General features: G+C 36.1%; 1 long non-coding RNA gene across 2 annotated transcripts in view; it reads right to left on the bottom strand.

Moving 5' to 3' along the window:
* LOC116437971 overlaps nucleotides 1–24371 on the bottom strand; it is a 75028-nt gene that overhangs the window by 2007 nt on the left and 48650 nt on the right. For both annotated transcript variants that reach the window (XR_004237549.1, XR_004237548.1), the window contains exons 4-5: nucleotides 1884–1985; nucleotides 1242–1323 (exon numbers count right to left, since the gene is read on the bottom strand). This is a non-coding gene — a long non-coding RNA (uncharacterized LOC116437971). The remainder of the gene's footprint in view (nucleotides 1–1241; nucleotides 1324–1883; nucleotides 1986–24371) is intronic.

Raw genomic sequence — 24371 nt, 5'->3', positions numbered from 1 at the left:
TTTCCTGTTTTATAAGAGTTTGCCTTAACCTTTTTGTGCCTACTGGTGCAGTTGAGAGCTGCAGCTAATCAGTTATATTGGAAGCGGCTGAAAAGTAAAGCAGTAACTGTTGTATATAGAGTCTCTGAGGCTGCTTTTGTGCAGAAGATTAGGAGGTAGATTTTTCTTTTAAGTATTTCAGAGTCATAAGAAACTCCCCAAGATTTTATCCTTTCTACAGTAAGAAAAAAATTAGAATAAAAGAACTAAAATTGACCTAGACACTCCAACAGGTGATGAGTATTTTGAGCATAGAGACAGTGAAAGAGGTGTTGATACTTAAACATCATCTAAAACTGTTTTGTTTTGCCAAGTCTGACAGTATTCCTATTGCCAGTGAAGGCATGAAATTCTCTCCCTAAAGCAATGTTTACTAAATAGAAGTCAAGCTCCCATTTAAAAACTATTTTACACTTTCCGAAGGGATACGAGTACATGCAGCAGTTGATGTATGTGGGCTTGGTTCATTCTGAGATAGTCCTATAAGGTTCTGCTCATCCAAGCCACATTTCCAGGGATCCATCTTGTCCAATCTTGAGCAATATCAAGTGTGAAGAAAAGGTAAAAAATCAAGAAATTGATTTGTGCTTTGTGACTAGTTCCATTGCTTCTCAATATAGAATATTTCTGTGTCTCTCAGAATTAAAATCCAAGATGTATATTTTGCTTTGGTCATCATGATTTATCAGATAGAGAGATGTGTGTTTTTAAAAATGAGCCTTTTCAGTTTTGCTTCTGAGATCAACCTGGGTAATACACGTAGCTGGAAGAAAAATGAGGCAAGCCCTCAAATATCAATGCCATGCTGGTTTAACTTTTCTAGGGTTTTTTTAATTCCTTCCCCAGCTTATGACTACTTAAAAAAAAAAAGCTTGAAGAAAAAATCTTGGCAAAAATTTCTTCTCAGGGTGACGTTAAGTAGGATATTGACTGGAGATTCAAAACAGGTTTTATTATTTTCAATTATTTTAATCTAGGGAAAAGAACTAACTTCCTGATATAAAACTGTGACTCTCTTGAATGTTTTTTTACCTTTATTGCTTGGCGTGGAAGTTAAACATTAGGATGTATACTCTCTCTGAATCTAATGCGAATGTGCAATATGCAGTCTTTCCTTCTCCAGCTAAGGTTTTGGGAAGTAGGCCAACAATTACATGAAATTTTTTCACTATGAAGAAAATTAAAGAATATTCTTAACATACCTTCTCAAATATCCCCTCACGTTATGCTGAAATTACTTCAAGGAAAATACAGGCTGTAGCTGTCACCCACTCACAACTGTAACTGGATAAAGAGTAATTTAATCAGGGATATATTTATCACATGATTTAAAATTCCATTTAAATCGGAATCAAAGCTGGGGGGAAAAAAGCCTTCTACTAGAAGTGGTAAAGTAAGAGCTGTATGTGGTTAGAACTTTTATTCCTCTGTATCTCTTGACTGTTAAGTGGAGAAAAACTACAAGTGCCAAAACAAAGATTTCAGGAGACTGCTAGAAGGAAACAAGTGTTTCCAGGTGTTGTGTTTCTGATATCCAAGAACGTGAACACCTTGGTTTTTATTTTTGAAACATAAAAGCTTCAAAGATTTAGGTGTGACTTGGATTCCTTAATTGGAATTAACAGGATTTCATAGTCAGAAGATAGTTATTTACTCTGACTTGCCACTTAAAGACAGACCATGAAATTTGATCTTCTCCTAAAATTAGTCAAATAACTTAAACTGAACTACAAATTGACTGTTTAGACAATGGAAAATTCAATGCTCATTTAAAAAGTATTCCCGTTGGCTCTTTAACTTTGCTTTTAAACAGTTTACATATATTTTTCTAGCTTCCTCTTTACCTGGTTGACCTTGGTCTTGCAAAATCCTTGTGTGGCATAAAGGAATCTGCATGCCCTCTTCCAGCATGGACTTCCTTGTAACTTTTTATCTGATTTACAGAACTGAAAAAAAAAAAAAAAAAGATTCAGTATTATAGAGCAAAGTATCTGAAAGCACTTTGCAAAGCTATGCCTGTTTCAAATGGATAAAAGCAACAGAATTAAAAAAAACCCATGGATAAATAGTAAATATAATTAATTTATTCTCTGTCATTTTGTATCACCTTAGCTCTTTTGAGACTTATTTTGCTTTCGGGAAGGACAAACAATTTCAAAACACTTGGTAAAATCACAGGTGATGAGCAACACCCAGGCCATTCCTATTTCTATACCACTGAAATTTTGTCTTTGAAAGACATTCCACTGTGTAAGGTATGTAGTTCAGAGACAATAGGGGACGCCCAAGAATACGGTAAATTCAGTACATTTTCTGTTTTAGGATGATTGTTTCCTGCTAGTGGGAACCAGCTAGTAAATGAATGTGGCTCTGGTTCACAAAAAAACTGTTAAAGGAGGGGGAAAAATACGGCTAACATTTTCACATCTGAAAACTGGGACTTTAAAGATTCTGCCAAGACAGTCTGGTTATGACATTTTGAGGCCAAAAAAACTGCTTTCAAAAGAACAGTTAACATTCTTTGAAGTCTCCCTGCCAGCTGCCAGGTCTAGTATTGATCTCAAGGTTACATTGACTCATGAAGAACCAAGCAGGAGCTCTTGAATCATCCATCAGAAGGCCAGAAACATTGCACTGGGAGAGCAAAGACAGACCAGCATCTCTGCCTTTGGAAGGTGAACTACCATTACCCTACAAACAAGGTGATGAGAAAAGACGGAAATCTGGTGCATCTTCTTAAAAGTGAGCCCTCACTTTTGAAGGGAGTGGTAAAATACTGGAAGTGCTGTAGAATCGTGTGAAGTTAAAAAAATCTTTCTCTGCATTTCTCTTTGAAAAAGAGAACTGGTTAGTCAAGATGGGTGAAGTTCAGTGTGAAATAATGTCTGGTTGCTGCATCTCATATAACGCTATATAATCAACTGAGAGACTGGAGATTTTGTTTAATAATCTTAAGCAGTTACTAAGCTGTCAAAAAAGCTTGTGCTAGTATTTTTCATCTTGCCAACACTCCTGAACCAAGTCTAAAAGATGTGTCTTTGATATAAAGAATTAGCATATACCAAATAAACATGAGATCAGTAGAAAGCATCAATCACCTTACAGCAAATGAGGCTTTGTTTCACTTTAAATGTGCTCTCTTACAGCAAGTTTGTCTTTCTCAGAATACCTATGAATTTACTATAGAAACAGTTTAAGAGCATCCTGCCCTGAAACAAACAGAACATTTTTCCTTACATAAATTAAAAAGAGATTAATGCTGCCTACACTTGACCTTCCCATTGGCCGGAGACTAAATTTCCCTACTAAGTATGTCTAGAGTGAAAATAAAACAATTTCTTCCCCTCCACCACAGAATTTTCTATGCTTTAACATACCACCAATTGGGTAAGCAATCTTTATGAAGTCCTTTTAAAAGCCTACTTTTCCAGCAAACATGTCTGGTCTCCAGAACTGACATTTTCTTATAATTTTGCTTGGTTTTGTTGGCTTGGTCTCAAAAGAAGGATGTTTGATATGTCTTTTAGTTGCTGGTAGGGGACCACATGATACAAATACCTGATAAATAAATAAATACCAGTAACAGAATTTCTGTTTAGGCCAGAGAGGGAAGTGTTGTTCTTGGTTTGTTGTTGGGATCTTTTCTTGTTCGATTTTTTTTTCTTTTTTTTCATTTTCAAAAGCGGGCTGCAAAAACCAAGTGAGTATTCCTGAGCAGTTTTGAAAATTTTTTCTCCCATTTTTGTCTGAAATTCATATGGAGAGCAAGCAGCCCAAAAGGCTGAAATCATGCTTTTACCTGTAAACAGTTATCCTCAGTGCAAATTTGTCAGCATTGCTGGGTCCAAAAATTTTACAGTTGCCAGATGTAACATTATAATACTTTTAAACCCTTTCACACAATGACTGCATCGCTCACCTTCTGGAAACCTATGAGACCATGGAAACCTTTAAAATTTAGAAAGGATACTGCTTTGATTTTGTGAAGGAAGCTGTTATTGTTAGAATGCAGTAAATTTTGGCTTATGAATTATGAACCTGAAGAACAAAATACCCAACAAAATTAAAAATGTTTTTGTGTTAGGTCTGTCTTTTAGTACAGTGTTTCTCTTCAATGTGGTTGGAGACAGTTTATCTTCAGTGCATGTTATATCCCTACGAAATAGAAGACAGTTTACTTTTTCAGATGGCATTTTGTGAGGCTTTTTCAGAACCATTAAAGTTGTAAAAGCATTAAAACAGTGCATGAAATACTGAATTAAAAATAGGTTTTAAGATTTAGAAACTATAATTTTAACTATTGTTGGTAATATGGCTATTGCTACTAGTTTCATTTTGAAGAAAGAAAATCTCTTTTTGACTCTAAAATATTATTTCATTTGTATTCCAAGTAAATTTCCAAGAACCAATACTACAGAGAGAGAACAATAAATGCTATCTGTGAGATAAGTTGTAGAAAATCGCTTGGTTAATTCTTTGTCCATGTTTTACTGTCAGAAGTGTTCCCATCATCTTACCGGATGAATGTCTAAACAATACCATGCGTCTTATCAGGCAAATCAGAATTAAGCAATAGAGCATAAAGCACTATTTGTAATAAAGTGATTGTGCTGCCTTTTTAGGGAAAAAAAAATACAAAGCAAACTGCCAAAAAAAGAGCAAACCAAAGACATTTCTTTAGGAAAGGAAGGAAGAGAGACAATAACAGAGTGGTTATCAATGCCCCCCAGTCCTGAGTGCATCGAAATGATAGATCTCAGTATGTTACAGTCAGATCTGACCCTATGGCTAGGCTTGCAGGAGGCAGCCTAAATGTTTTATACATAGAAAACAAATCTGAATACTTCCTCTGCATTTTCAATTTACTGAATTCTACCTGAAAGCATTTGTTATACCAAGGAAAAGAAATTATGAACTTGGCATTTGGTAGTCTGGCTTTCTAGATTGCTTATTCTATCCTTAAGTTATACTGATTTCCAGGCAACTGTTCAAATGTTTGAAGAAAAGTGCTACAGTTATATTAAAGCAGTACATGAGTATAGAAGGCGATTAACAGTAGTTCATATTTGCTTTCCTCCTACTCATTTTCTGAGAATCAGTTTTTTCTAAACGGCAGGCTTTTCCAGTGAACATGAGAGGAATTTCACAATATGTATATATTTTACAATCCAATTATTTAGGCAAAGTTATTAACTGCCCGGTTGATAACACAAGTGATCAAACTGGGGAGAACTTTTTCACCTTTTGTGCATCTCAGAGAATTTTGATTACTCAGACCATTTCTTTTTCTCAGAAATACAGTGTCCTTTGTTCCTGACAACTGGCTATCACACAGTTTGCACAGTCAAGTAATCCTAAAAATATTTTGATGAGGGGGGAGGAGAAGGGTAATTAAAATGCTCCTCGTTTTTTGCACAGAGAAGCTGTGTTTGGAACAGTGACATAACTCTTAGGACAAATATGGCTTTCATTGTGCCACCCAACCTCCCCGTTGTTTGAATAAATGTAAATATTTGCTTCAGTCCATGAAGCTGCCCAGAGTCACTGCTGGGTCGCTTTCTTTCTGGTATTCAACATGCTGATATCAGCGCAGAGATTTTCAGAATGAGTCACAGGGCTGTATGGGAAGCTACCAACTTGTTTAATCTTCACATAGAACTGATTGCTCCTCAAACACTATCATCAGGAAAGGTAGAACTGAGAAAGGCTTTCAGATAAAAAATATGTTTTTAAAAAAAATTAATTTAAACCTAGGGTTTTCAGTCTTATCATTCCACTTGTCATACTGTAGGTTAAATTACTCTGGCCGCTGATGAAAGCTGAAGGGTGAGTTTCAGTTTTTAAGAGAAAATATTATGAAAATATTATCATGATACTTTTTGCTCTGAAATGAATTAAAATTCAGAATGTTCCCCTGGATTTGCTGAAGGAATTTTTTTTTTCTTTTTATCTCAGAGAGAGAATACAAGCTATCCAGGGAGTGTAGTTTCTTGGCGAACTGGAACACACAGATGAGGGAGTGACTGAATATAGATACAGTATTTGGATAACCAGAATATGCTGTTGATCCCAGTGAAGCATGCAGTAGCAGTGGTCCTGGAAGACAGTTACAGTCTGATTGGTTTCCAGAGGTGAATTTTACAAACAGCAGGGAATTTGATACAGTATTTGTGGAGGCTTCCTTATGGGCAGAGGTTTGGTGGCTGAGGATTTTGGGGTTTTGGTTGCGGGGTGGGGTTTGGTTGGTTGGGTGCTTTTTCCCACCCTATACAATGGTTAAGATCTTATATTTGTACTAATCTATGATTTCAAATACCTTCCCTTTCTCTGTCTGTGCTTTCAAGTGTTTGGCAATTAGAACCACCAAGACATTCACTGAATAATGGTAATACCATGCCTGGAATTGGACTTTCTGTTAAAATGCTGGCATTTCTATACCTTTAAATAAGCATGCATGAAATATTTTAGCATGCATGTGGATTTCCGTGGTAGAAAATCATCTTGAAGCAGTTTACTAAGAGAATCATTCCTGGACCAAGGTTTCCCTATGTTTCTGCACAATATGAATTCTTTGATTTTTGCAGTTCTCTTTTCCATTATGTAATAAATCTGGGATACAGTAAATTATTGGGGGGGGGAGGGGATTTCCCTTATCTTTTGGACTTGGGCCAACAAAATTCTAGCAAGGGTTTTAAGAATTTGTTGTTTTTTCTTAAAGATGTTAGAATCATTTAGAAAGACAGATTTACTATGTGTTTTTTCAAAGGGCTAAAAAGTAGTTTAGGACTTAACAAGGCACTATCCATGATTTCAGGTTCATTACCATGGCAGTTAGGGCAATAAAACAAACGAGTTTGGTTTACTCCACATTTCTAAGTGGATGTTAATCTTGACATTATGACATGAATATTGAAAGCCTAAATTGCCAGTTTTGCCATGATATCAAGCTGATAAACCACTGACAAGGTAAACATGATAGATTGACATGTTTTAAGACTAGGTGTCATATGATCTAGCCTGGGAAATTCTTTCAGTGAGGCATCCTTGGAATGGCTGATTTGTGCTACAAATCCCAAATTGAGTCGTATGCTTTTATACTGATGAATATTAATCAGTAGGACCTGAGATGGTATCTGGAATGTACAGTACACAGAAGACTGTACCATTAGAGACTGTCATGAACAATGTACAATTCATTCAATTTATTAATGGTCTGTTTCCCCTTCAGGCAAATCATTTCACCAGTGTGTGATAATAAAGGACTTCAGTCAGACAATTTTGACAAACTTGACATGTTATTGAACAGATGCCATGTTCTCAGATAAAAACCCACAGCTTGCTTTGCTGGGTTTTCTCATAACCAGGCCTGGAAAAGGAATGCATATTTCCATCAGCGCCAGGTTATTTTACGCAAAACTTAGACATTGGCATTTGTATGATATTGAAGAGGACTGTTTAGTGAGAAAGATTAGGAGCTGGAGAGAGAGGAGAGAAGGAATTATAACACGGCTGATGTCAAAAGATGCTGGTGTCGTATAGGTTCCAAGTGCTGGTTAGGAACCAAAATCACAAAGCAGGATCAGTCTTGAAAGACAGGAACTGGCAAAACAATTGCTTCTCATCTCTCAACTCTATCTCCACTGCAGATCTCATGGACGTGTACACTCACAAGACATCATTCCTTTTCACAGGCTGTTTCTAGACATGTAGGGGATAATTTCATGAACCCCTTAAAATGCTACATCCTGCTTGTCTCTTCTACCTATTGTCCCAAGCTACTTTCCTTTTTCACCTTGGAAAGAGCCTGGAAAAAAAGCCTAATCTCTACCTTTTATCACTCAGGCAAGGAATCCTGGCAGAGAAAGAACTGGCCACTACTCAACCTACCTCGTCCTCCCAGAAGTGCACTCCAGGCTTTACTAGCTTCTGATCTGTGTTAACCAGTACAGTAAACAGAACTTTATTATCCAAAAAGTGGTGGGGAAGGACACGGTTTAAAGGTTTATAATTCCTTAATTCAGCAACAGTCTGTATTCTGCTTTTGTTTCAGCAGCTTGTATACAAAATGGGGCTTTATTGCATCAAAACATCGAAAGAGCAGGTCAGGTCTAGCCTTTTCCACAAAGAAATAAAAAATAAATTTAATAACAAAAAAAAAAAAAATTCCCCTGTACCTTTTATATGGAGAAATAAGGTACAAAAATTTGTCACTTTTCCTTAATAGTGAGGGAAGTTCAAAGTACAATTTGGAATACAGCCCAGAGTACCTAAGTCACATAAGTTTATCAAGGACTACCTTTTTATTTTGACAAAATACTGTTCTCTGCTATAGGTATCTCATGTTCAAACATGGCCTATGGCTTTCGGCCTGTAAGGAAAAATATTTATACTATATATCTTCATGTTTTTTCTATGTATTTTATGCTTTATATGTAGAATTCTTGGACAGTTAGCCTCATTTTAGAAATTAGGAGGACTGTTGTTCTGTATACAGGTTCATTGTTTAGTGATATTAAGCAGTTACTGTTTACAGTTTTTAATTGTTTAAAATTAGTTTAAATGAATGATTCATCTAATTTTTTGAGTTTCTAATCTTCATAACCCTAAAGCATGGACAATGGTTTCTCCCTTTCATTGAACTAATTGAATTTAGATAAGACTAACAGTATAATCTTCCCCTTTCGCTTCAATTTCTTTTCAGCTGAGAACACTCATTTTTCACAGTGATGGGAGATCTCCTTTCAAACTTTTGGGACAATGCTGTTGGGGTATGTGACTTTTTGAAAAAAAACAACACATGAATAATATTTTGCAAATCTTGCAAATCAATCAGCCCTTTAATTTTGTTTTAGGAGTGCTTCCCAGGAGGAGCATTTGCTATAGTAATAAGCTCACTCATTAAGATACAAATATGAGAAAATCCTAGTCTGGAAAACAGTTGGCTTTCTTGACACGCTAGGCAAAGTGGGAAGAGCTGACTCTATGCCCCAGCATAATCTTCTTAAAAAAGAAGGCAAAGGACTATTTTATCTGTTTTACCTACTTGCCCCTAGCTATCCTGGCAGTTCAGTGGGGTAGAAAAATGTACCTATTCATGGGAAAGTTCTGACAGACTTTCCAAACAAACATTACAAAGCTGATTTGTAGCCAGTCTCTGGCAAACCAGTTTCCTACAACCCTTCTGCAAGTGTAGGCATTCATTAGGCATTCACTTCAGAAAGATACTTAAGTATGTGGTTAACTTCAAGTGAGTGAGTAATCTCATTGATTTCAATAGGACTATTCATGTCCTTAAATGCCTGGCTGAATCAGGAACTAAATCCTCCTGGTTATCCTTTCAGCCTGCTCAGAGACAACTCTGTGCAGACACTGAATCTCTCCAGATGAAAATTTGCCAAACGGTCTTCACTTAGTATCCAGAGTCCGTTGTTTTCACTGCCTCTAAAATGCCTCTGTTATCACCACATTACTGGAAGACAATTCAACTTTCAGTTGTTTTCTTCTTAATCTTTACAGAGATCATCATGTAGCAATATTCTCTGATAATGGTATAATTGAAACTGTGACCATATTAGGGTTCAGTCAAAGTGTAGGGAGTTTATTAATCAGAATATGAGTTCGTTTTCTTTTTTTTTAATGTCGGTACTTGTTTTAAGGTGTTTTGTAATCTAAGCCAATTTGTCAGTCAGTCTTTCAAAAGGAAGGGAAAATATGCATTGCCACAGCAGTAGAGAAAAATATTAATCATTCAGTCATAGTTCATTCAGTACTACTGTATGTCATGGCACCTGCTTAAGGTGTTTAAAATTTCTGATTTCTTTGTCAACTTGCCAGGTATCTTCAAATTATGCTCTGGTGGAGTGGGTGGGGGGGTACAACAACAACAAAAGACAAGCTACAAATGGCTTTCTTTTTCCTTTTTTTGTTAAGGATTAGGGAAGCTGTTTCATCCTACCTGGTAAAGACAGCACTTCTCAGTTCTTTCCCTGAGGATCAGTCCTGCACATTGCTAGCATGTACTTCCACTAGCTGTGTGCTAACATACTGTAGTGCTCTCCCTGAAGACAAAAAATGTGTTATTCAAATATGGAAGAGTGAGTTCAGGAGAACAAAGGGTAAATCTATTTGTAATTCTCTATCTGTTCTATATGAATACTCTTCCTAAGTCCCAATAGCATCTTTACTGATGCCCTCATTTCATGTATTGTGAGACAGTAGTGACTAAGCTCAGACTATAGACAAAGGTTGCATTTTCTTTTTGCTAATGCTTCTCTCATGTTGGAGTTACGCTGTTGCCTGTCAAAAAACAACAAGCAACAAAAGCCTCTTCTTTTTTATTATCTCTTAGGGAACCATTAGACTATCACAGAAAAAGGGAGGTAATTCACCAGAAAGTATCCTTCTAATTGGGGATATATAATTGTACGTGGTATCACTGTGGAGGACAGTACGTGTCTTCTGATCAAGAAGTTCAGACACAGTACTGGACTTTTCACACAGTGTCTCTGGAGCTGGGTATGGATTAACTTAAAGAGATTCCTTTTATTCTCTTAAAATTAGTAGAAAAAGTTAAATGTGGCCTGACTATCTTCATGCTTTCTCACAGACCCCATAAGCAGAAAATACATAGACTTTGTAGTTCTAGGGATGAGAAAGTGGAAATGTATAGAAATAGCTCACATTCAAAATGAAAATGTGTCAATAAGATCTTAGCATGAACAGAGTCCATTAAAAATACTTGAAGACTAACCCTCTTTCTGTCAAAAGCTGCATCCTTGCTCAGGTTTATTTATCTAAATTTTGCCAGGAATTACTTGTGTGACAATAAAGGGCACACAGCATACTAAATATTAGTGCCATAGAGTGTGACCAGTGTAATTTACTGTTTTCTATCTATTATACTGCCTTCTCCTCACATGTGTGTACTGTGACCTCTAAATAACCTAGACCTGGTAGGGAGAATCAAACTCTAGTGTGAGACCATGAATAGCATAAATCCAGAAGGGTGGTAGGCTTGGAACAAGCAGTCTTGTAAAATAGGAGACCCAAACCCTCATTTTAGAGATTGAATCCATTTCTGTTGTACTGTGATGAGGGTTTTTCTTATTTTAAATGCAAAATTGTCTTGCAAGAAAATTTCCAGCTATTTATTCCTTATTTCTTTGATATAATTCACACTTTAATTATAGAAGTAGTTCATGCTTGCCAGAATCTGCACCCACTTTTTTTTGTTGGAAATGAAGGATTGTTTAGGAAATGATAATTTGATTCACTGTGAAGCTCAAGGACGTTCAGACAAATGGTTGGCTGGATCACATTTAATGGATTATACCAAATAGAATGCAAGAACCAATAAATCTGTATAATAGGCTGTGGAATTAAGTAAGTATTGACCAGTGCAGAAGGAATCAATGGCTGTTGAAAAAAGAATGATTACAGTATATTGCATCCTCAGGGTATAAGCATATAAATACATGCAAGTGTTTGAACTTTGAAAGCTTTGTTCTGTTTAGGCAATGGAAAAAACCCTTGGAACCATTACCTAGTCTAAATGTTACTTTCATTTAGAGGGAGAAGCGGTACGGGGACGGTTATTCTTGTCAAAATATGATAATATTCTTGTGGGAAAAAATACAGGTGAAATAAATACTTTCAGAATTGTCTAAATGTTTAGAAGGGCCCGATCTAGTCTGACAAGAGCTGGAATGTCTGTAATTACATTGGGAGAAAACCATCAATTTATACTCTCTTCACTCTCTAAAGCTATGTAGTAAAATAGCTGCAGGGCGTTCCATGCTGATTGCATGGGAAAAGCTTCCAGATTGTTGTGAAAGAACACAAATATTTTGGGCCAGCATCTCACAGAAGTGTTAAACTGAATCATGAACAGTATCAGTGTACATAGACAAAACACAATTTTCTTGCACAAAAAGGTGAAAACAGAAATATCAAACCCTGAAAAAAAGTCTGGCCTAGAAGTGTCCTTGAAATTTTTGTGTTGCCTTTTGGAGATACTGCCATGTGTGAGGCTCATATTTATGTTTTCCCTACAGAAGGATGTAGCCTGGTTCTTTCAAAAGATCATGTAACTACAGTCAGTTATTTTTCAATGTCAATCTCTTATATGGTGGGTTGACTTCCTCTGTCAACAGAAACAGATGAATATCGATGTTCTTGCCAATATTATAATACAGTTTAACTGCTTTTAGCAGTAACTACTTTTGAATTCAGTGAGAGTTTGATAGTTGGACTTGAATAAGCTGTTCTGAAATAAAAGTCAACAGCTTCAAAGTGTATTGTCTGAGATTCAGCAAATAGATCCATATTTAGGTGAACATGGATTTGGTCCAGCATCCCAAAGTAGTGAGCAGCACCATGAAACTCCATGTTCATCACATTTATGCTTTCTGCTTGGCAGAAGGTACTGACAATATCTTAGTGGAAAGACATTGACATCTTAATTTCTATATTTGTATCTTAAATTGTGTCTGGAAATGTGTAGTAAGTGCACAAATGAGATGCACATCACGAAGTCCTTGAATTCAAGAGAGCAGGCCAAAATCCTTGCTCCTCCCAGTAAGCTTGAAGATTTGGCTCAATTGTGTTCAATAGGAGTCCTACCAATATGACTCTGGCTATTGATTTAATTTTGGCTTGTTGCTTGACTCATACCCAGATCGAACACCTTTCCACTAAGAAAGAGTAGTTTTACCACCTCCGAGTCCCCCATGGTGAAGCTAAGTTCAGAATGCCCATTAACTTCATATTAATCAATTAAATGTGCACATGAGTTAACACTTCCATTAATTATTTAACTCCATCAAATTCAAAATTGACTTGGACTTTATGAGCATCAGTTAAGCTGTGGATATCAGTTGGATAAACAGATCTGCACAGGAAGTATTTACAGCCTAAATGAGTTCTAACATAGAGAACTATTTTTGTTTCATGTTTCTTTTAATAGCTGTCTTGGCTGGAAAATGCCAGCTTTGCCACGTTAAAACTATGTATAAATCTAGCCCTTATTCAGTTAGTGGTATAAGTTGAGCTGAAAGGAGAATTATTTTTGAGATAGCAAGAAAGTTCATTTCGACTTTTTGTGAATGTACTATTTCAAGTTTCCCCTCCAGCCTTAGAAAGGGGAACAAACCCCATCTCCCAAATTATTTAAAAGGAATTTCTTTTTCTTCTCGAAGCCTATTATTCAGCCTACCATTAAGATAGGAAAATCCTGATTCAGATCCATTCTACCCCTAATTTCCATTTCTTTCCCTCTAGACACTTCCCCGTTGAGTCATATGGTTTATAGTTTAAACCAATCCCCTAGGAACTGACACATCTGAGTTTCAGTCCTCCTGTCAATAAGGTTTTATATGTATTTTGTACAAAATAGGACCACATCATCAGGAAAATTTGAAGGGCTCATCTTCTATAAAAGAGCTAACCTTTGTCCTAATGTCTTCTATAAAGCAAGCTAAAAGGGAAGTAAAATTAAAACAATATTTTAAGTGTGATAAACTTTTTAATTTGATATAAACCAATTTTTTTCAGTTTGACCTCCATACTGTAGCATACATTTTTGAGAGAAATTTGATGTAAGAAGAAAGAGTTCATCTGGAAGACAGAAGATGTTTTCAAGCATATGAACATTTTGAAAGTAGATGTAGAGCCAGATCTTCTATGCATCCTATTTGTCTTCTTCCTTGATGATAACAGTCCTGAAGTGTTTGAAGAATGTAATCATATTCCTTCCTAGTAACTATTTAGCCAGATCAAGGCATTTATTTCACTTGAGCTTTTCTCATAAAATAATCCCTACAACCACAAGTTTATTTCTGTTTCTTTCTCTGAACTCCCTCCAGCATGCTGAAATTCCTTGGCACAGAGGTGCTCGTTCCCATAAGCTGTATCTGTGGTGTGGTCTCTTTCATGCTACACTGACTAGAGCACTCTTCTCCCTGGGCCACAGCATTGTGCCTCTACACGTACAGCCTAAATTTACACTGGCATTTTGTTGTTACTGCGTTCCTTTGCAAGATTCCTTATAACTGGTATCTGGAATCACCCTGAGGAACTTTGGCTGAATCCCTCTTCTGATAAATATATTTGTTTCAGTTTATTCTTCCCCTAGAGTAGCCTGCATTTTTTCCAAATTAGACACAATTTTCTTCTTCTCTGACCAATTTCTAACTTTTCTCTTTTCTTGTCTAGTCTTTTTTTACCAGATTAAACCTTATAATATGTAAGCATCACTCACATTCTGTTTCTTATTGCTTTGTCAATGAACAAAATACATGAGACAAAAGTTAAGGTGGTTTTCTTTGGCATCCACTGCTCTCTGTTACCAATTATTTTGCCACTTAAAGCATTATTTTTTATTAACATTTTTACTATAACTCCTAGTGAAACCTGTATATGTGCTATCTGATATCTTTCTCTTGCCCAATTTCATTCCTGGAGTAGTTGGTAAAACAAGAGTTCAGGTTAGTAAAATTACTTTGGAATTTAAGAGGCATACCCATGCCAATGACTTTGCCTTAGGAATTTATATGTACTTATTATTCTCATATATAAAACCCTCAGAATTTCAAATGTAATAACTTGTCATTATTACTGTAGGACTGTAGTACAAAAGACTGAAGTTATGACTAACAGGATATTTAGGTTTGTTTTGCCTGGACCCTAAGCATTACATCATATTAAGTCCTGGTCCTAAGTAACCCTGGCAGAAATTTAAAATATTGGAAATAAAGGAAAATATTATTTCATAAAAACTAAATAATGAAGCAATTAAAAAAGATGTTTTATAAAATGCAAGAATGAAGCTTAAACTCAATTATAGAGCATTGTTCCAATGATGTAAAATCTATGTGTTCAAATGCAGAATGAAAAGTAGTGTTAGATTTAATTGCCCATAGGAAGACTAACTCCAAGGCTGTTTCAAAGTATTTGCTCTTTAATCACAATGTTGTTGAAAAAGGAGGCTGGGGCAATGCAAAATTACCACTCTCTGAGTTGTTCTGAGCAAGTATCAAAAGGAATTTAATAACAGTGCTTGGAAAGAGTTTGTAGATTAATAATAACCTTGAAAAGACTTGTTTCTTAAGGAATGAGAAAATGCGTAAGACAGCTTTATATGGAAAGTAGGAAGGCATCAGTTTTATCAAGCACAGGTCTGGATTTCACTTTCTTGTTAATGAAGGACCACTGATGACATGGTGTTTATGAGCTGAAGAGAAAATAATGTTTTACTTGACACTGTATTACAAATAGGATGTAGAAATATTCCCATAAAGGTTTTAGATGCTTAGAACATACTAAATGGTTTTCATAACAAAAGAAAAAACAGGGTGATGCTTTAAAGTTTCAAAGTTTGGATTTATTGAATTAGGGGGGTTGGTTTAGGATTTTTTTTTATTTTTTAAGAAAAAAACCCAAACCAAACAAAACAAAAAACCCACAACAACCCAAAAAAGCCAATAAAAAACCCAAAACAGAGAAAGCCTTGGAAGGTTAAAATGGTACCTCTGAAAACTGTTGCTCTGAAACCTTTTGTAGCCTCCTATCATGGAGTTTGATCCAAGGTGTCATGGATATTGACAAAGACCTATCCTGCATCAAAAGGGACTTCAGGAAAGTGAAGACTTTTCTTGAAAGACATTACTCAGGCAGTTAGATGTCAGTATGGAGTTATGGTTTGGTTTTATGAAGTTTGGTACATGCACCGTACATACTGGTATTGTTGAAGGCATTCCACACCTTCATGTTTAGTGGAAAAGGCTGGATTCTTCCTTGTGGAACAGCAAACTTCTGTATACTTTTTATCCAATAATCTCATGTCCTCTTTTTTCAAGAGCTATATGGAGAATTCCATTCCTAAGACAGTCTGGAAGCAGGGTGTGTCAAAATTCACCAATCCTGCAAAACCTTGTGGAGAAGAAAAAACATCCTGAGAGGTGCCTGGAATCCTTTCTGGCTGCTTTGGGCTGCAAGTCTGGCACATCGCTGGGAACAAGGTGACTTTGTACCCTACTTTAGAAAACAGGTAAATTAAGCCCTGCTGTTACTGCAGCAAGAATTCATAGAATGAAAACATTTCCATTAAAAAAAAAAATGTTTTCCAGCAGAACCAATCAAATGAAAATGTTTGAGCATACCTAATAATAAATAACATTGAAACATACTTTGGTAGGTTTGCTTCTGTAATAAGACGCAGTAGGGTAAGTTCAATCACCATACATAAAATCTCGAGAGTTGTAGAGATTGGTTCAGGAATTCTGTGATGAAAGATTCAGACCTGTTTTTCTGTAATTTCACTGAGTTATTCACTGTTCTTGAGAAATGATTTGCATGTTGTACTGTCATGGATTTTTAGGTGTTCACTATAGAAGCCAAACATAACGATTATTTTGTCAAAATGTGTTAGGTGCTTTTTCAAATATCCCAGAGCAATGGTCTTATCCCAAGGGTTTAAATCTGGATAATTTACAATCTCACTTATAGCTCCCAAATGAAGGTACAGAAGCTTGAATGCTTGTGAGACCAGCTCTGTCTTAAACTTTTTCAAACCTTGGACAAGTAATTCCATCTCCAGAGCATCAGTTTGGTGATAGAAGAGTCCTCATCTATAAACCACTTTGAGGTAAAATTCAAAAAGCACTTTTTTTATGTTTCCATATAGATTGCCTCAGTGTTTTTTTTCATCATGGCCTCAAAAAAGCAGCTGTGTTTTGGTTCGATGTTTTTATAGGTGTGCAATGGGGCACTACCTCTTGCACTATGCAGTATATACAGCAAGAAGCTTTTGTCCAACAGGCAGATACAACCACTGTCACATTCTTTTTCCTCTGCCCTTCCCACCCATATGGCAAGATGGGGTCGGTTTTCTTCTCCTTTCATTTTCGAAGGAAAGGGAAGTGCTATCTGTTTTCCACACTGTTTCAACTAAAACAGTGCAGTGTGTAAAATTTCAGTCCCCATGTTTTGTGCTCAAAGCCATGTGTTTCTCTTAGCATTCAGAGAGAAAAGATGTTTGAGGGAAAGATTGCACCAGGTGTGCTTAATCACATGTAGCATTTTGTTTTTCACATTTGTTTGAACAGCTATATGAGGTTGAAGAAATATTTATAACTTGTTTGAGAGGAAAGTGCTGCAGAGTAACGCTGTGGTCCTCCATTGACTGAGGACCATATTTTTTAATACATAAAACAGTGCTCCAGAGTAGGATGATATCTTCACTGTTCAGGGAATCAGGCTAAGAACATTTTTGGCTCAGTTCACATATTCTGATTTTAAAAACACACCATACAATTAGTATAGCCTCTATTGAAAGGACAAACTCAGTTGAAAAGATAAGTGGAAAAATTTCACCAAGAATGTCCTGCTTTCTTAAAATTTCCACCTTTTTTTAAAAAGGTGACCTTTGAGTTAAGAAGAATCTAGAGAAACATGTCTCAAATACCGCCTGAGAATAGAGCAGCCGAAGAATATTAGGAGAAGGAGGAAAATGCTCTTACACTTTATAGCATCAGTGAGGCTATTACTGTGTCTGACAGACATATTTAAAAGCAATATATAAAATTAGAAAAGTCTACTGAGATGGTCTGAAATCTGAATAATGGACTATGAAGGTTAAGATTTAAGATCCTTCTACTGTGGAAGATTTAAGGTATCAATCCATCAAATAATCCAACAGGAGGTTAGCCTGTGACTTGATCTCATTTTCAAAGTATCTACATAGGAAAGATTTATGGATTTTAGCAGAAAAGAAAGCGTAAAGAGATCAAGAGAAGTAAGCTGGTGGAGGTGAATGCCAACTAAATAAAGCACTGTAATAACAGTGGAATGATTTCCATGCCACCTGAAACTCCTAAATCAATACAAGCTGTCTTTTTAAAAGATACACTGTAATTCAAACAGAAATGATGGGTTTAGTGCAAAAATACCTGTGTTGTACTGTTGCTCAGAACTTAATTTCTGCTTGTGGACTGGGAAAGTTTCAGATCATGCTTCAGAGCTCAGCCTATTGTAATGCTTGTGGCTGAGATTTCTTTATTTTTGGTGTGAGCTAATTCAGGAGGCAAAAAGCCACAGTACTACACATTTTTGCCATGAACAGTGCAGGTTCTGAGGTCTACAAGCTGACAGTATGACACAGACACTGGGTACTTCACTTCTCGCATGTTACCTATTAGGCATATTTTCATTCCAGAAGAAGAGACTGGTCAAACTATATGAAATTACTATAAGTATTAAGATATCTCATGGGCTTTGCTCTCCTGAACTTGAGAGAAATTTAAGAATTAGCTATCTAGTCATTCAAGGTTTTATTTCTGTATTCTGCAAAGCTGGGATAATGTAGGTGGAAAATGTAGTTGAAATGTGGAATAGCCGTTCTGAATTTTGGAAAACATGATTGACGTAGGAGCAGCAGCATTGTATCCCAGGGATTTTCCCATTCCCAAACTGCTATTCATTTCCCCAGCAACGGATAGTTTCTTTTTATGCCTTAACCTTTTAAACAGCCTGAGGCTAAAGCCTGAGTGGCTTCCTCCAGGCTTCCTGGAGGCTCCCAGGCTTCCAGGATCAGTCCTTCCTTCACAATTAAAACATTTCTGATGTTAAACAACCCTTCATTGTTGTTTCAAGAATAGCTGCTGTATCACCTGTTAGAGGTTTCCTGTTTATCAGTAGAGAGCCTAGAGATCACAAAGTATCTCTCTTGAGTATTAGGAAGACTAAAATGCTACTTTCTGATGGCTTTCTTTAGCTACTGCTGCCGTGGACATTTTGCGCAAGTACAAACCATTTGGACAACTAATCTCAATAAATCAATTTTACATAGCACTTTTTTTTGAAATCTGTTTCCAGATGGTCTTTCTAAACTACTCAATTGAAAGAGACATAAAAATGTTCCAGAAGACAATATTCCATAACTAAAGCATATATTTAAAAAAAATAATTTTCTCTTTTCCTTTTAAAGTGTTTATTATCTAAAAGTTTGTGTTCCTAATCCCTTTCTTTTATTTTTTGTATTATAAGCCTTTTCTCTTTTAGCTGTTTGGACTAGAAGACAGTAAAGTTTTCCAAACATGTAAGAATTATTGAATTTCTGTTAAAATGTGTTGGTCTTAAGTCCAAAGATAATTTTAATTATATGGTGGAAAGTGAAGGAATGAATAACATATATAGGGAATTAATACTGTATTTCTATTTGTCAATGGCTTGGTGTTGGTTTAGTACTCCAAATCAGTAATAAGGATGTTAAAAAATGATAAACTAAAATAGTTAATCCCCTACTCTTTTGTTCTTATTAATGAATGCTTGTTTGTAAATTGCTCTGATACATGCAATTGAAGGCACAATTATTCAAGTCAGTAGACCAAATCTTTGCATACAAACAAGAATATAGCAGAAAGGAAGGACTGACTGGTAAGTGGTCTCATGAGGCTGCTATCACAGCTGTTAATCAGGGAGCATTAGAGAGGCCTTTCCTCCAGTTAACAAAGTATAATTATCAAAATTTGGCATCCTGATTGCTGGTGAAGGAGCTAAACAAACCAGATGCGTTGACTTCTGTGGTCCCAGCCAGGGGGTTTCAATCTTATGAAAGTCATGATTTTAAGTGAGGTTAGTTTAGATTGTAGTGCACACATGAAGGTACTTAATGCAGTTCTGTTTCCCATTTCATCTTTTCTCTGTTTCTTTCAATTGGTTTTGTGTAATTATTATTTTGTCTTTCTGTCCACTAAAAAAACAGTCTTATGCAAAGCAAGATGATAAACAGTATAAAAATAATACTTCATTTTATAATTTCATGTGGCTGTCATACAGACAAATGTTTTTGTTTCCTGACAAGACATTAGCAAGGAACAACAAAAACTTTGCTGCCAATTTGTTCCAAGTTTAATCCACATACCTAGGACCAGATAAGAACATTTTTAGAGGACATCTATAAAGATGTTCGTCTTAACTCAGTGGAGAGTCAAAAGTTGTTTACTGCTTTGAAAACTTTCTCTTGATAGCCATTTAATAAATGAGCAAAGGCAACTCCATTTCTTGTACCATTTATGTGTACAATACTTTCTCAAACAATAGGTTTTAGAAGAGAAGAAAGAAAGCACCTACACTGTCATAAACAGTATTTTCCCCATCTATATTCTGCTGGCAGCAACAGGAATATTTTGTAGATGATCTTTACAAATATGCATGGTGGTTTAATTTTATGATGGTTCAAAACTAAGAGCAAAGCTTCATCTTAATAAATGATCTTGTTATCATTAAATAGTATGTGTTTAGGTCTTTCTTCCTTTCTAGGTTGAAATTATTTGTGCAGGTTTACCTGTCTCTGTAACCATGAGAATCCCTGATGATATCAACATGACAGTCTTTTCTGTGGTTCAATTTCCTTTATGCTCCCCACAGGATACACCTAGGAGACATGAGGATTTTAAAGTCCAGTGATAACTGAACGCATTTCAGTTTATATCTATGTGGTAAATACAGATGTTTTACTTGCTGAATCAGCAAGAAGCAGAGCAAATCTGAAATGATTATCATTCAAAAATTCATTAAATATACCATGAGAGTGGTCCTTGTTTGTGACCTGCCTCAATGCAGCATACAGCAGCCCTGAACAGAAACAGAACTATTTATACTTCGAGGAAGAATGCTTGGGAATATTTAATGGGGAGAGCACAACAGTCAAAACATACTGCTAAGTGAGCGTCCTTCTCTCCTTTGCATCCTTTCCCTCCTATCCTCCTTTCATTCTCCCACTGCCTCTCACACCCCCTCACTCCCTTGCGTTGGTTTGCTGTAGCTATTCAGATGCAGACCAGAGAGAAACTGTGGACATTCATGCTTTAAGGTTACTTGGAAACAAAATCTTAAATGCCCACCTGTGCATTAATCCTCACTTTTGAAACTCATGCATGATAACCTGAAAGAGCTCAGATCTCCATGAGTAGCTATCAGTAACTATTTTCTCTCTTCTTGTTTACATATCTGTTTGTGTCTATAATTCTCAGGGATTAGTGTAAACCTAGGGTAGCAAGTAGTTTTAATTAAAAATAGATTGAGTAGACCAATGAACTGTAACAGAAAATCCTTATGAACTAAGAGCGATAGTAAACCTGAATAAGTTTTTTCCTGTTTTAAGCAGGAGTGGATTTGCTCTTATCACTAATCTTTGCTTTTAGAGCACATGGAATGCTTCTTTATTATACTTTACTTTCTATAATTCATTCCAAAACTCAGAATGTTTTGATCACTCTCTGGAAGGCTGAATATTCGAAGCCACTTATGTCACCTCTGTCATCTGTAAAATTGTGTCTTTGTTCAGCCCTGTGAAAAGACAAGTAAGATACGGGTTTCTAAGGCTACGCATGGCTAGGTCTATTGTGCAAGCATAACAATTAAAGCATAATATATTGCTACTTATTCGAAGAATTTTACAAGGTTAGAAATTCCAGTCACAGTATATCCTTGAGTTAAAATCTGGAAATATAAAAAACATACAAGATTAACAAGATTCTCTACGTGATGGCAACAGCCACAGGTCTCTTCTCCTTTCTGTGTGTATCTGTATGCATCACATTACACAAGACAATTATGTAATAACATGATGAAAGCCTTCCAAAGTAAGTAAGAGTTATTCAACCATCTCAAGGAAAGCCGGGGTTGTTTTTCTGTTCACAAAGCTTTTATATAACCTATTTTCTTATCAGTTTCTGCTGTCTGCAGTTTCTTAAATCATGAGTTATGGATGACTAAACTCAGAAATTAAATGAGTCAATGGCAGTATGAAGATGTGGTCCCACAATTCTCCCTTACAGAATGCATAGGAACACCTTGTCCTACACTTCAGCAATGCAGTTGGGTCAAATGGTAGGTGTTTTAAAAAGAAATCACAAAATTTGTTTCGTCTGTGACAAATAATCCTATTTTAGCTTAGGGATCCTTCTTGTAAACGTAATTTCAGTCTCCAGGAAACAGTACTCAGCTGTTTTTTCCTGCAAAAGGTGTCTGTTTTCTTTTATAACAATACAGATTTTATGAATTCAGGTTTGTAAGCAGCAAGTTGTATCCCTTTCTGATTTTCACTTTTGTAACCAGGGAAGTTTGGTATTTGTCAAATGTCACTTCCATTTTTCTCAAACTAAGATAGGTGTCTGCCTTTAGCATAGGAGACCCTGTTACCAATTAGCTGCATTTTCGGCAGGGTGTCAAGTAATATAAGTTAGTGCAGCTCTTAGGTAGCAGAACTTGGTACAGGACTTTACAAGTTTTCTATTATCTCAACAGGCACTAGTTATTAGGGAGTATCAGACTGGGTAAGGTTTTTAAATCATGGATCAACAGCGTATTTATTTTAAAATGTTACACCTTGAACTTAATAACATAGTCCTCACATGCTGGTTTAGATACTATAAAACTTACTCTGCTGATTTAGGATTGTAACCATGCTTCTGGAGGGAACTGGTAGGAGAAACAAATTGACCAAATCTACTGGAAATTAATGGCTGCCCTTGCTACTAATGCTATCAGGAAATATCTGTGTTTCAGACACAGTTTTACTGCTTTCTGCTGCTCCTAAGAATCCTTACCTTATATGCATAGCATCTTTTATCTCTTTTAATAAATACACTACTTGTGGAATGCAAACTACCCTTTATCTTTTAACCCCAGAAAAACATCTAGCTTTAAAATATTCCAGAATTCCGTTTGTTTCCTCAGTAATCTGTGAATTTCTGTGTTCTTGTTCTTGAAAATGCTAGCATCTTGTACCAGCCTGCTCAGGAAACCTCTAGACAAGGCTAACTGAAATATTTCCTTCGGAATCAAATACATAATCAGGAAAAAAATCATATGGAGTCCTATTAAAATAGTTATTTCTTTCAGAACTCATTATTGTACATATAGGTCTGAACATAAAAATGGCAAGCTTTTAGTTTCTCTTCTACAATTCAAACTAAGGCTTTATCTTTCATTAAAATATTTACTATTAACAGTAAAATTTTTCAAACTTTTCTCTCTCTCTGGATTTGTTCAGATTGGGTCATGCTAATTTCAAAAGCCAATGACAAAGACTATGGGACATTTCTATTATAGGTTCTCTTAGAAGATGCTCATGTCATTACACAGGGAATCCAGATGGATTACTGCTGGCCCATTAGTACACCAACACATTGTTGATACCTTTACTAATATGAAAGAAAGGGAAAAAATTTTAGACAAATACATTTGTTTATACATTTAAAATGGATTTAGGTTTTTGAAGATTTTTATTGGCCCCCAGTCAGAGTTTGAGAGCCATATTGCTATGCACTTCTAAGATATTTCAGTGAAATTAAGGAATACATCAAGACCTAGTTAATATCGAACACCTTCGTAAAGTTAGACTGCACATTTTTTAAGAAGTTACTCTCCATTGAGGTACATCTTTAAGTACTTAAGCACCTGTTAGGCATAAACTTTATTCATTCAGTAATATTTGGACTCAAAGATTAGTAGAGAATCCAAAGTTACCTTTCGTTTTGAAACTTCTTTTCAATATATACATAAAAAAGCCGTCATTCCAGATATACTTTTGCACCATGCCTGAGAAGCTTCCTTTTGCAGCCCCAAAAAGCCCAACTACCGATCACTGCACCATGAAGAGTTCCAAAAGCAGTGACTTTAAGGAGCTCTCACATGCACTTCTTGCAAATATATTTCTCCCTGTTTCTTTGTCAGTAGCCCCACTGACACACACCATTCCACAAAACACGTGGCAATGGAAATGATATTCAAAAGGACTAAGCAAGTGCTAAGAAGGTAAATCTTCACCAAATGTCTCTTTAAGGATTCTTCAACACAGTGCTGTGTTTAGCTGTTTGGTGGTGCGCCGGCCTCATAGCTTAACAACGTAACAGGAAAAAAAACCCTTGTGTCACTAGGATAAATGTGTTGTTTCTTCTTTATGATTTGCTTTTGGATAACTAACACAGCTCACGGTGGGAAACTGAAAGTCTGAAAGGCATACAGCCTCATTACGCTTTTCCACTGAATCACATGGACTGAAACTCCACTCTATATAAACACTAAAATACCAGAAATGCCACTGCTGAAGAAGCTTATCCATCCTGAGTTTTACAGTGTCTGTCTGAATGGTTTGTCAAAAAGATTTGCAGATAAGAGGAAAACAGAACAGTTTTGATGCCAGATTTCTCAAAACAGAAGTCAAACAGTAGGGATGTGTGTGAAATAAATCAATCCTAACTTTTCCCTTTCCACTTTGGCACATTCATGTCTCTTGAGCAGATTAAGTTACGGGTTCCTCAGTTTACATG

This window comes from Corvus moneduloides, chromosome Z, assembly GCF_009650955.1.
Source record: "Corvus moneduloides isolate bCorMon1 chromosome Z, bCorMon1.pri, whole genome shotgun sequence".
NCBI lineage: Eukaryota > Metazoa > Chordata > Aves > Passeriformes > Corvidae > Corvus > Corvus moneduloides.
Note: the sequence above shows the minus strand (reverse complement) of the source record. Positions and strands in the feature narration are given on the sequence as shown.